General features: G+C 41.1%; 1 protein-coding gene across 1 annotated transcript in view; it reads left to right on the top strand.

The window, feature by feature from the left end:
• The window catches only part of LOC140992143 (SLIT and NTRK-like protein 5), a 160,624-nt gene that overhangs the window by 5,820 nt on the left and 141,421 nt on the right, over positions 1 to 13,383 (top strand). Inside the window, exon 2 of the mRNA XM_073462407.1 lies at positions 9,606 to 9,800. The gene's annotated coding sequence lies outside the window, so the exon portion shown is untranslated. The remainder of the gene's footprint in view (positions 1 to 9,605; positions 9,801 to 13,383) is intronic.

Genomic DNA, 13,383 nt, shown 5'->3' with positions numbered 1-13,383 from the left:
AACACTCGCTTTGCTGAAAAGAGGGTTTTTTACATAATTATTTGCATAATGGCGCTGTAACAATATGTGCAATTATCATCAATGTATTCCACAGCTGTTTGTCTATTTCTGTTCATCGTCAAGGTCTTAATCTGTGCTGCATTTTAGGAAACAGAAATCATGCAGAGTGTGCGTGTTCTTGGCTTTGTTTGGACCTTAAGGCATGTAGATTTTGTAGCCCATTCAGAGCCATATCCTCTCTGCGCCTACTTTTAGTACGTCTGATGTCACTATCAGTCATCTTCATGTTTGTAGCACAGTAGCCAAGGAGCCAAAAGGAGTAAAACCCTGCTGCGTGATGACATTCAGAAGACAGGGCAACTTTTTTTTTTGCTTTTCTGCAATAAGAATCTCTTCTCAAATAATGGAAGATCCTTTTGCATCTGTGTGTGTTTTTGTCTTTGGCCCAAGGAGCTATAGCCCACCCACAGACCTACGCCACACAGTTTGTGTGCTGCAGTCTGAGATGTCTCACACGCTCTGAATCAGGGATGTCTTATGAAAATAAAAAATAAAAAAACTCTTCTGCCAGGACCCAGACTGGGTAAATTTAGTCTCGCTCCTCGCTACTTCCCCTGTCAAAAGGAGACCCATCAGAAACAGGCCTTCCAACCCAAACTTTAGAATCCCATCGAGTCTTTTACGCTGTTCACCTCAAGCTCTCAGTCGTGAAAAAACTGGTAAGTCGAGTCCACAGGCTGGCACAGTGTGGGATTGGGGTCAGCAAACACATTATTTTGTCAGAGCTCAAAATATATAAAGTTTTAAAAGTATACTCAAAAAGGGAATGATTCTCTCGTCTCCAGCGATTAAGTCAGCCCGGTCGGCAGGCTATGATGTGAGCAGTTAATGTTTCTGCAAACCACAGATACATCCACGTTTGTACACGTCATAGGCTATGTACATATTGACATTGTACAAAATATGCAAATCTTAAATCATATACACATTACATGTTTACCTGACTTTCACAGTGGGAGGTGGAGGGGATGGAGTTACAGGCTAAAAGGCAACTGCAGTTCAAGTTTTTTTTAAAGTGTCAAACTAGGAGAACTCAGGACATTTCCAGTCCCGTTTGTGACCACCAGAACTTGATGTTTTTTACGGGAAGTAGGGCCATCTCCAGTCATGTTTATGGTGACCAACACAGTTTTTTTTTTTTTTTTTTTTTTTTTTTAAGGAGACCTCATGATGTTTCCAGCTGTGTTTGTGGAGACCAAAATAGGTATTTTAAGCCCAACCATGATGTTTCCCCCAATGTTTTTTGTGTTTAAACCTAACCACATCATAAGCACAGGTTTGTGCCAAGAGAGAAATAGAATATTGAACCTAAACAAACCTAAAGTTGCAACGTAAACAAGCGTAACGCTTTAACTTATCTGTGGTTTGCAGAAACAAACTTGGCTATTTATTCTGAATATTTGTCTGTAATAAATATAAGATAAGATTGGAAAAGGCATCCCACCCCTTCTGAGAGTATATTTTCTGTGTCACCATATTCCAACTCTTTACTGAAGCTCTGATATCCACACTGGGTGAAATATTCAAATACAGGGCTGACAATTCAATCAAATAGAGATCTGCTATGAATGTCCCCAAAATTCAAACTGACATTTAGTATCTTTGGAAACTTGACTCGATTCAAATTCTGGAGGAGATCCCAGTGTTTGGCTGCACAGCAGGAGCATGTAATGATGGACCCACAGTGGATTGGTGGAGTTTTAAGCTGGATTTCTAGTTGATGCGAGCGGACTGGCCATACATATCTTTGGATTTGGTTTTGATTCATGGTTCAGTGTTAAGTTTCGCACATTAATCGCACCACAGCAAGACCGGATGTATTGTACGCAAGGCCGTATTGTGCTTTAATTGTAATTGCGATCTTTGAATCCCTTTTGTGATCTAGAGCAACAATGAAACCTTGTCTTATTGGATGCTGAGTGACACGCAATCATCGTGATTTTTTTATGTTGATTGTGCTAAGCGGAAGGTTTGCATGTCTTCGCTCGATGTCTGTCACTGAGAAGAAAACAGAGCCTTTCTTCAGCTTGCATCATGTTCTCTTTTCGAACAATAATCCTCACCGATACCGAAAAGTTGCAGATAAAAAAAACCCAAACATTTTCAACTTAACACTTTCAAAATTGCGCGCAATTCCAGTTTTCAATCATATGCTAAACCTTCCCACAAAACTTGTGTGGGGAGCAGATCCAGAGTCGGGTGACCAAAATAAAGGGTTGCAGTTTGGTTAGGTTAAGGCACAAAATTACTTGGTTAGGTTTATATAAAAGATGAAGTTACGTAGTTCAATGTGTTTAGTTCCCTAGCTTACAGATGTAAGTTAAACAAGGCAACGCTGACTTTTAGTTTCACAAGAAACGAACACCGGTGTCCTGGGTAAAAATCACGTCCATCAACCCCAACCTCAAGCCTGCTCGGACTCTTTCACTCACATTTACTTTATCACCTGACATTTTCTATGCATGATATTTGGACGCATCTGCTCGCTGCAGGAGTTATTGGATGGATTGACTCATCATCTGAACCCAAAATTGGACTTTGGCGTATGTGCTGCACACAATTTGAAAGTCTGAATTCGTGTCATTTGTATGCAAATTGAAGCGATGGGGCTTTTTTTTTTTTCGGGACAATCTCAGCCCTGTCATAAAATTAAATAGATTGCACCTTTTTGAAAGATTGAAGCAGAAGATAAATGTTTAAGATGCGCATGCCACATGTCTATCAAAATAAAACACTAGTGTGTTCCAGGACTTTATCATAGAAACCAATGTCTAGCAGTCCCATGGTGTCATTGGTGTGCTGAGTGCTGAAGCACCCTGTCATTAAGGGTTATTTCGCCTAGGTACAGTATGTACTTCTGTGTCCTAATGGGAGACACAGTTGAGTGCCCCAGAGTGCACTCCTGGTCAGACAACTTGCTCCCCAAGTGCCCTTGTAGTTAGCATAATGGCTCCTTTAGCTGGCCTAATTGCCCTGTAACTTCTCAAGGGCTCCAAGTGCCCTTTTGATTAGCTCAAATGGTGTTCTGGTGCGATTTTTAAGGTAAAAAAAACCAAAACCCTAATATGATGCCTGATATGAAAAGGTTGATTTTCAAAGTGAGGCCTGAACTGGTAGCTTTTGCAAAAGAATAAATTAATAAAACCATTCCATAACAATTGCATTTTGAGCATCAGATCAGTGTATTGTTCATGGAAAGAGAACTTAGACCCCTAGACTATAACGGAGTTGGATGGCTAAGCCACTAAAGGTCAGTTTGATACTTTTGATAATGCTAATCGTCTCTTATCACTCAGCTATTGTTAGCCTGAAGCACCAGACCATGGACCACCAAATCACCCAGGCACACATGAAAGACCTGGGTGTCTACACTCTTATCACCTGTCCCGTAAAATCTTTCTCAGCCTTAAAAGAGATGCCTTCACGGTTCTTTACCCGTGTCGAGTCATGAACTTTTCCAGCACAGGTGTATAATGTGGTTGGACTTGTTGGAAAGTAGGACAGAAACATGGGGTTAAATGGGTCAAATCAACAGGATTTAAGGCTGATGTGGTGTAAGGACACCATCTCTCTTTTGGCTGTAAACAGCTATGATGGCATTTACATTCAGTGTGTACTTAAAAGCCGCCAGTGATGATGAAAGCCTTGAAATGTGAAAACACACACGTGCAGCTTGGTTGATATTTGCACATGCTCTGAAAAACCCTCTGATGACAGTGCCTGTCATCACGTCATCCCAGAGTGCGGGGTCAGCTGCTTCTGCCTTTTGTTGGCAGAATGACTTCGCAGTGTCATGACAAATAACACTTCCTCTACCTGAGTTCCAAACCCTGCCTTTTTGACAAACATACATATGAGGCTGCTGTGTGCGTGAGGAAAGGATCATGCTAATTTTCCTCATTGACTCAGGTCCAGGCTTGTAGGGTATTTGATCGCCACACTCTGGCAGTTGAACCTGTCCTTGTGGTGTTGTGCAATGAAGGCGTACAATGTTTTTATCCAATCCTAAGACGTGCTGTTTTCAGAAATACAGCACCTTGATAGTACAATGGTCCTAAAGCAAAATCCTAAATTTAAAGGGACATTAAACACTGAGGTTTTGAACACCGTCTTGGATAATTAAAGCCAATTTCATGTCTAAGTGACATTCATGTGAGGCATGAAACATCATGTTCAACAAAACAATTTTTTTGACCGTAAACAGAACAAGCTACTACATGAGGCTTGTTTTCAACCTTGTTGCTCTTCCCTGTGGTTAGCGATGATATATGGTTGGTAATACGATACTGCATACTGTAGTTGTGTGAGGAACCTCCCGTGAGAAAAAAGCATCCAGAGAAACAATAAAAGCAGCACTCAAGGTCACTGTTCTTTGAGGACAACTTGAGAGACTTGCTCCAGTTTCACCATCTTTGTTGTCACATTCCTGGCACATTCACGCTAAATGTCATGCTTAGCTTGAAAGCAGTGCACAGTGGAGTTTCATGGTTGTAATTCCAGTCTCTCGTTATTATCGTACAAATATTACAGGCATGCTCCGCAACTACTTTTCTTTCATCCCGTCAGGGCTTTGTTATTTCAGTATGGGTGGTGCTTTGTTTTCAATTCCACTTTTACAGTTATTGTGACAAAAGGGCAAAAGGTGAAAAGCATGGCAGCCAGATGCAAAGGCACTGCAGGACAGGGAACATGGCAGGTGTCGGTTTTGATCCCATTCCCCTCAGGGCGACACGCTTCAAGTGTATGACAGAGTGTAAGAAAACAGGTGCCAATGGCTACCCCGGTAGGATACAGAGATCTGACGGGAAAGGACAGAAAAGAGAGAGTGCAGCGTCATTTCCTATCGTTGCAGCAAGGCTTCTTTCCTGCGACACATTTCTTCTCCTGAAAAATCTCTCTGAAGCCAACTCCCTTTTATAGTTTCACACAACACACACACACACACTTTGAGAAAATCACCACACTCGAGACCAAACGCACAGCAAAAGTTTCCGAACACTTTGGTCCAATATGAGCGCTCAAAAGACAATGGCAAGCTCTCAGTCTCACACACATTCATCAAGGCAAAAGTTTGCCACATGGGAGTCCAGCACCTTTTTAATGGGAACTGATTGAGCATACCTGTGATGTGTTGTGCAACGGCACATGGGAAATGCAGTTCAGTATAAGGTCTTAACACATAGGAAGCGTGAGAAATCACATGAAGACATGAGCATTAAATTATACAAAGACCATAAAAGACAACTGATACAAATACATAAGAAGCTATAGGAAACAAGAAAAATAAAGTATTGCATGGGCATATGGAAAACTGCTGCACATACTATACATCTCCATCATGATGCTTCTATTAAGATATATTTACTTATCATGATATAAGTTATTGTTCAAAGAGAATTAAAGGTACAGTTCACCTCAAAATCAAAGATCCACATTTCTCCTCTACCCTGTAGTGCTCTTTATCCATCCACATTATTTTAGTGCGTGTTGCCAAGTTTTGGAGATATCAGCCATAGAAATGTCAGCTTTCTCTTCATTATAATGCAACCAGATGGCACTCGGTTTGTGGCGCCAAAAAAACTAAAAAATACATTTGAAAAAATTCAACAGCAATGTCTCTTTCCAGAAATCTTGACCTGATTACTCAAAATAATCAACAGACCTTGTTCGTAGCAGTTTTTCGTGTAGGAACTATTTTCTTTCACAAACTACGTATCACTGCTCAGAAGGAAGGTAGCATCTACTCATGGATGAGAGGCTAGCTTACTAAGCTAACTGATCCAGCTAATGTTTCAGAGAAGGGATGCTCTATCTGTCTGTCTGTCTGTCTGTCTGTCTGTCTGTCTGTCTGTCTGTCTATCTATCTATCTATCTATCTATCTATCTATCTATCTATCTATCTATCTATCTATCTATCTATCTATCTATCTATCTATCTATCTATCTATCTATCTATCTATCTATCTATCTATCTATCTATCTATCTATCTATCTATCTATCTATCTATCTATCTATCCTGTGCGGTGATATGGAAAGAAAGTACTTCCTACACAAAACTGCTCACAACAAAGTCTATGGATTAACTTGACTAACCAGTTGATGATTTATGGAGTTATGCAAAAGGAGGGTTAGTCAGTTTTTTTGAGCGGGCTAACCGCTCACCAGAATCTGAGGAAAAATATGCATTTCCGATTTTGGGTTGAACTATCCCTTTTTAAAACGCACATTATTTCCCCACACACACCCTCAGCAAAGGAAATCTGATGCATTTTTTTCCGACTTTACATCACCTTAACCATCATGCATGAAGAATGCGATTTAACGCTAAGTTCTGATCGATGCCAACATACTCTGACACCCGACCATTACATCTGTTCGACCATTTTCAAATTACACCAACTAAAGCAAACCCTCCACATAAAACACAGTGCGCATGGAGGCCCTCTGTCCTTGAGTCGAAGTCAAACCAACTTATCTTGCACATGCATTACTCATGCTGCCCGAACCCCATTGATCTATTATTGAGCCAAAATCTTATTAGCAATCCAATCCCATTTGTCATACAGTGCCCTTCCCTTCAGCATTGGGCCTCTTTTTACCTGTGCCGCATGACTCATAAGTGCTATATGAACGATCCTGATAACGTCGCCCTTGTGGGGTTTTTTTTTTCCTTCCTGTGAACACCTGTTTGCTCTCGAGAGACGTTCATTTGACACCATTCGTCCTCATGTGAGACCTTGCATCCTTTACCACACAACTGCGACAAAAGATGACTACCTGGGCAATATCCTGCTCATTGTTCACCTGGGACAACTTTTAATTAAAACCTAATACTGCTTTTGTGTTTCCAACAAAGCAATCCCGTGCTATTGTAATCAGGCTGGGAGCCACCTCCGCTTTTGTGTTGTGTCCTGTTATTGACTGGTGATCTATGAGCCACTTCCAGGTAACACAGCAAATGATGAACAAAGCAGTTTTGGCTGAACCAGGGCTGACGTAAATTCTGGTGAAAGAGGACAGCTTGTTTCACTGATGAGGTGGCTTTGAGAGAGTTCGGAAGGGCCCCGGGGTGCACGCCCTCTGCCACATGGTCCCTCGGTCTATTGCTCTCTGATTTCTGCTTTATTCCGCCTTCGGTGCCTGTCACTCCGAATGTCTGCCCCCACTCTGGCTCTGTCTGTCTACTGTCCTGCATTCTAGCCTATATTTTCTGCCGGAGCCACGTGCAGACTGTTTGGGTCATTGTGCAATTGGTGGTCATCATGGTTCAGTAGTCCCAGCAGTGGACGGAAGTGAGTTGCATTAATTGCTGAAACACACATGCACATACACTTTAATACAGAGCGTTTTTCATGTTTTTCATGCAGGTGGATTCCCAATTTGCTGGTCTAATATAAAATGTGTACTCAGGATATCCATGGCTGCTTTCATATTAAGCATTTGCAGCTCAGAGGATGAGCTGGGGGAATGTAATATGTTGGCAGAAATTAACACGAGCGTATATTTGTCTTGAGAATTTATGAAAGATTAGAGGGAGGGAATGTCATTTTCACTGTTTGCCTCAGACCCTATATTAAATTTCATCAAGCCATTGCAGTCTTGAGGGGAATGTGTGATGTTAACTGTTAGTTTTGGTTGCCCTCTGCTGGCGATCTGACGTACCGACATTTGACACTGAATATTATCTTGGGAACTAAACCTGAAGCACATAAAGCACCACTGATTTTGATTTTGTCCCTGCAGAACAGATATATTCTAAACTGTAAGTACATTTTAACCGTTTCTCATCAGTATCTGGTTAAATATATTCATAAAACAGTAGACAATCGACTTTGGAGACTTTGACAAAAGCCTGACAAGATCTGTTTTTAAAGTTAAAACAATTTAAAACCAGGTTATTCAATGGATAAAAATATATAACATGTATATCTTAGATCCTGAATGAGTATGTGCTCATATTATCTTTTCCTCAAAGAGTTTAATTTAGAGATGGCAGAGGGTATGAAACTTTATTTTATTTATCAGTTTGCTCAAAAAGGAACCAGAAGATATCTGTAGTTGTTGGAAATAGGTGCCCTCATACATACATGATTTCTTTTAACAGCTATTTGTTATCCAGAAAGATGTAATAATATAGGTTCTTATATTTCAACTAGAATAGCACTCACCAAGGTGCATGCAGCAGTCCAAAGGTACAAAATTGGAAAAAAACAACTTATCTTGTATTAATTATACAGCAATCTGATGAACAAAAAAATAACCCTAACCCTAATTTCTATAATAAATCAATTTTAATTATAATTTGACAGAATTGTGTTACAAGCACATACCTCCACCAAGTCCAAACAGTCCCCTTTCAATCAAGCCTAAAAAAAACTGCTTAACCATAATTTTAAGATCTTGGATTACATCAAATTGTACTCACTCTCAGATACCAGCCACCTAATCTTTTTTTCATTAAGATTGATGAGTTATTTTCCTGAGAAATTAGCAAAAACGTTGAAAAACGCCCTGTCATGCACTGTCAAAGACGGTGAGAAAAAATTTCCTGGATCTGTCCCTTTTATTCGGATCTGCAGCAGAAGTTCATGGGGTCTATTCTGGGCCAAGACCCGTCTTTCATCAAAGATTTGTGGAAATCTTTTCAGTAGTTTTTGTGTAATCCTGCCTACAAACCAACCAACAAACAAAGGGACACAGGTCAAAATCTACTCCCTTGGAGTAGCTATTTAAAGGTCTATGGTAGATTTACACAGCATACAACTGGTCCAAATAAGGACAAACGCACCTCAACATGATTTAAACATACAAGCTAGGATATTCAATGATAACAGCTTTTGTAATTTGTTCAGTTTGCTTTAATAAAGTTACAGTGTGTAGGATTTAGTGGGGGCTTAGAACGATCTATTGGCAGAATATAATATTCAGAATTAAGTTTTTACTAGTGTATAATCACATGAAACAAAAAATCTTTGCATTTTTTGCAGACCTTTTGCGTTTTTAGCGGCCACCACATGTAAGGGTGAGGCAAAGGGTATTTTTACTTAACCAGTTAGCCCGGGCCCATCGCAGGCCAAAGCTCCTGTGCTAGCGGTGTAAACACAAACACTCCCCCTGGTGCCCTGAGCTCCCAGTGTGGATCGCTAGATGAACAGCTAACCGAGCTAACTAGCTAACAGCAGTTAAAGTTACCCTGGTGATCTGTTGCCCTGTGTTTGTTTTGAGTATTGACAGGTGGCCAAAACTTACATATTGCACCTTTTTTAACTAAAACAGCATTTTCTGTAATTGCTGGTTTAAATCCTTTATTTGTTGGTCTAAATACTTTAATAGCGCAGTGTCTGCCGTGAAGAAATAAAAATGTACTGGGTTAACTGTTTTGCTTCTATGCCTAAAATATGTTCACACTTTAATAGGAGTACAGAAAATCAGGCCTTTTAAACAGCCTGAAGCCGTAACCAGGACGCCATCCATTTAAGGCCAAAAGATTTATGGGACAGCTTCAAAAGATGAGTAAAGTGTCTTCTTGGGGTTTACTTTCCAGGTCAGCCATGAATGAGAGGAAGTCATCCATGAAAAAATGCCCTGCAGCGAGTTGGCCGCCCACACCAACCCTGACCCCATCAGACTGACCCTATCCACTGTCAGTATTGTATGTAGTTGTGATGGCAAACTTTCCACTAACGGAGGACTTTTGGAGGCGAGAGCAAGAGTCTAACTGTCACCCAGCAGCTGTCAGGTGAGCCACATATTCGACTGCACTGTATGTCTGGAAGGGAAACAATGGAGCTCAACACTCAGAATAGCTTAACACATGCACCTTCATTCATTACTGGCTGTATAGCAAGAGGAGGCTTCACACAGGTGGGTTAAATAAACAATCCTATCTATTTATAGTCCAATTCAAACACTGCACGTGTGTGCATGTGTCTAAGCAGGAAATACACTGTGTGTGTGTGTACGTGGGGCATTGGCTCACTGGACAAAGGCAGCAGCAGCCCTGAATTTTATGCACACACACACTGACACACCATCTCTGGGCCTCAGCTGCAGGTTGCCCTCCACTGGCAATTACTTTCATCCACAGACTGTGACCAGGAACTGTTACCCTTGGGGTTGGCACACACAGGCACACACTCACACTCACATACACAAGCACACATAAGCGCACACACCACAAACCTGCTGAATGCTGATTCTGGGCTTCTGCCTGTGCAGCTTTGGTTCTGACTCGGGTCCTGATCCCTTCCTACACAGTGGCAATCCTCCTAAATGCACCCTGATGGCTGCGTGGTCACTGGTCCCTGCCCGACCATGCCGGTCGCACTCATACAGACATGCGCGCACACACATGAGCACACTGGTTTACTGGGATCAAGCTTTTAGTGCCCCAGATATACACGAATGATGCATGCGTACACCCACAGATCAGCAAATTCACTCACATACAAAAGACACACACAGAGAAGGCATGAGCCTTGAAGTGCCTTCAAGACAATTAGAGTGAAAAGCAAATAGTGAATGAGGACTTCAGGGAGAGGGGATTAAGGCACCAGTGTTTGGCTCCAAGGATTAGTTCAGGGGTGCAGGGTGCTTTAAAAGCAGGAGATAAGCTCTCCAACAAGCAAAGGTCACTCACCAAACAGATTGAGTTCTTAGCAGGGATGAGAGGAGATCTTAGCGGCAGCCAGGTAGAGCTCAGGGAAGAGAGAGTGCATGTGAGGGTTGCACATGTATCAACTGCACATATAGAGCTTGCATCAATAGATGTGAGTCCAGGCAGCGACCTCCTGGGATGGTCGGAAAACCCCCAGCTTCTCTTTTAAAAGTTGAAGTCAGAAGTTCAGAAAAATCCTATGCAATCTTACAATGTAGTTGAGCAGAGCTGTGTTTGTAGTGCCTGTAACTCAACAGCAATATCCAGAATTTACAGCCTCTTTAAGAATTGATTGTTTCATTAAGAACACATGATGGGCCCTATTTTCAACAACCAGCGCAAGCATTGATAAATAGAAATATGCTTTGCCTGTCTGTGCGGTGTTTTCAAATGAGGTAACACAATGTGAATTGTTGGTATTTTGGTGGAAATTGGCTTTTAAACTCTGCACCAAGAATAGATGTCTCAGAACCACATTTCTTTCTAGCAAAATGTCATTCTGCTGCCACTTTGGCAACTTTATCAAAAAGTGCAATTTCAGTATTTGGAGAAAATGCCCAGCAATGACAAAGAATGCTTAGAATATATGGAAAGCATTTAAATTAATAATGCTTAAAGCAGGAATGTTGGTAAAAGCGGTATCTATTTGTCATTACACCATGGTCAGGGTGAAAACTCAATTCTGATTGGCTCCAGCATGTCAATTAATTGAAATGCCCTAAATGTGAATGCTGATATACAGACACCTATTGAACTACTTAAGCAGCTTTATTTTCTTTGGCAAGTGACCATGGTATAAGCAGAATAATGCCCTTCGAGGTGTCCATAATCAGGAAATAAAGGCCTCCACATCATCCATTAATTCCTGATAATTGACACCTCGTTGGGCATTATCCCTTTCATGAATTAATATGATTGATTCTCACAGTATCTGTTGTTCACAGCTGCTTTATTTATTCCGAACAGTCGATGGAGAGGACTACTCTATATTACTGAAAGGTCTTTCATGGTAATACCTTGTAGAAAGTCCTCTTTACAAATATATCTTCTTTTGTATGAAGAGTTTGCAAAAGAACAATGTTCAACCAGACTAACCATCGAAAAGGCACATACCGCAGCAAAAATTCAAAGTATGAATATAGAAGCAAGTAGAAACTGTATTTTTATCACATGTCATATAATGTACAACATAGTGAAACTGCATTTTTGTTCTCTGCATTTAACCCATCCCGAGGGAGCAGTGGGCAGCCAACACACTGTATAGCGCCCGGGGTTTAACTCCAGATCGATGCCAGTGCCTTTCTTCAAGGGCATGCAAACTCCACACAGAAAGGCCCTGAAACCACCAGTCATTGGTAGAAGAAATTTGAAGTTTAGCATCAACATCTAAATAGGAACATGTTCCTGCTTCAGTGTCAAGTGCACAGTAATATCTATAACAAGCTGGAATTAAGGGTAACTTGAAAAGGAAGAAGAGTGTGTGAAGGTTCTGCTAACAGTGTTATAGGAGAGCAATGCTAGACCAGTGGGCTGCTTTTCAAAATCGTGTGCCTACATTACCCACAATGCAATGAGTGACATCACTGGAGGCAATTTATCAGATTCCTCTGGAGCCACAAAAGACTTTATACTACTTTTTATTCACATATGCAGCAGTACCCTTTTTAAAAGGGGCCGTTTTAGCCCCTTTTAAAGCTTTTTGGGCTTTAAACTCCGCACTAACAGATGTCTTTATAACACTGTTATATGTCTTCTATGTCACCATTTCTCATAATTTTAAAGCAGCTCAGTAGCTAGCTAGATATGCATGGGGATGTCCCAATTTTTAATCTTGCTCTGATTGGTTGACCTTTTCTCCAACTGGGAGAAACACCTGTCAGTTCAAGTTATATCTAAGCTATTGTAATTACAACTTATTAATAGTGTTCACACCAACACCCTTGTACTTTTTTTGATAGGTTGTTTCAGCGTTGTAAGAGGGAAGTACCTGAAAACCAAATCAATGGCTATTTGTAGTTTTGCCAATATTCACCTTGAAAGGGGCACTATGTAGTTTTGGAGAAGAAATTCCAAAACAGAATTTAAGTATTGAATGAGGTATTTTTTTTTTTTTTTTTGAACACTTTTTTTATGTTGACAAGAATAACAAGCACGTTTTAAATCCAGACTTACAACATTCACGTCATTAATTCTCATCCACAATCAAACATGCACTCCAACGAGATGTCTCCATTCAAATTCCAACCGGCGACACCTGCCGACCCGCCCACCTGCCTGGCCCCCCCGCTGCGACTCAACTCAGGAGGCCCACTGGGTTTGTAACAGCCGGCCTTGTTTAGCACCGGGGACAAGGTCGTTTAAGTGATAATGAAATCGTCTCATTACTGTAATGAGACACATTTATAATGAAGGTGATTTGCCAAAAAAGCACACGCACGCCTACCCACATACACACCTGCACATGGGCACGGAGCATAAAAATACACACAAAACAAGGCGATCCACACGGAGACATGCGTGACTTCAGATACAAAAATCTGCCACCTAATTACCCAGCAAGCAAATCATAATGTACAACCTCTCGCGTCGGAGTCACTGGCTTTTTCCCTGGATACGGTCCACATCAGTCAGAGAGGAGCTCTTTATAACTGTATCTTTGTATTAG

Source organism: Pagrus major, chromosome 24, assembly GCF_040436345.1.
Source record: "Pagrus major chromosome 24, Pma_NU_1.0".
NCBI classification, from domain to species: Eukaryota; Metazoa; Chordata; class Actinopteri; order Spariformes; family Sparidae; genus Pagrus; species Pagrus major.
This window is presented reverse-complemented; position numbering and strand designations above follow the sequence as displayed.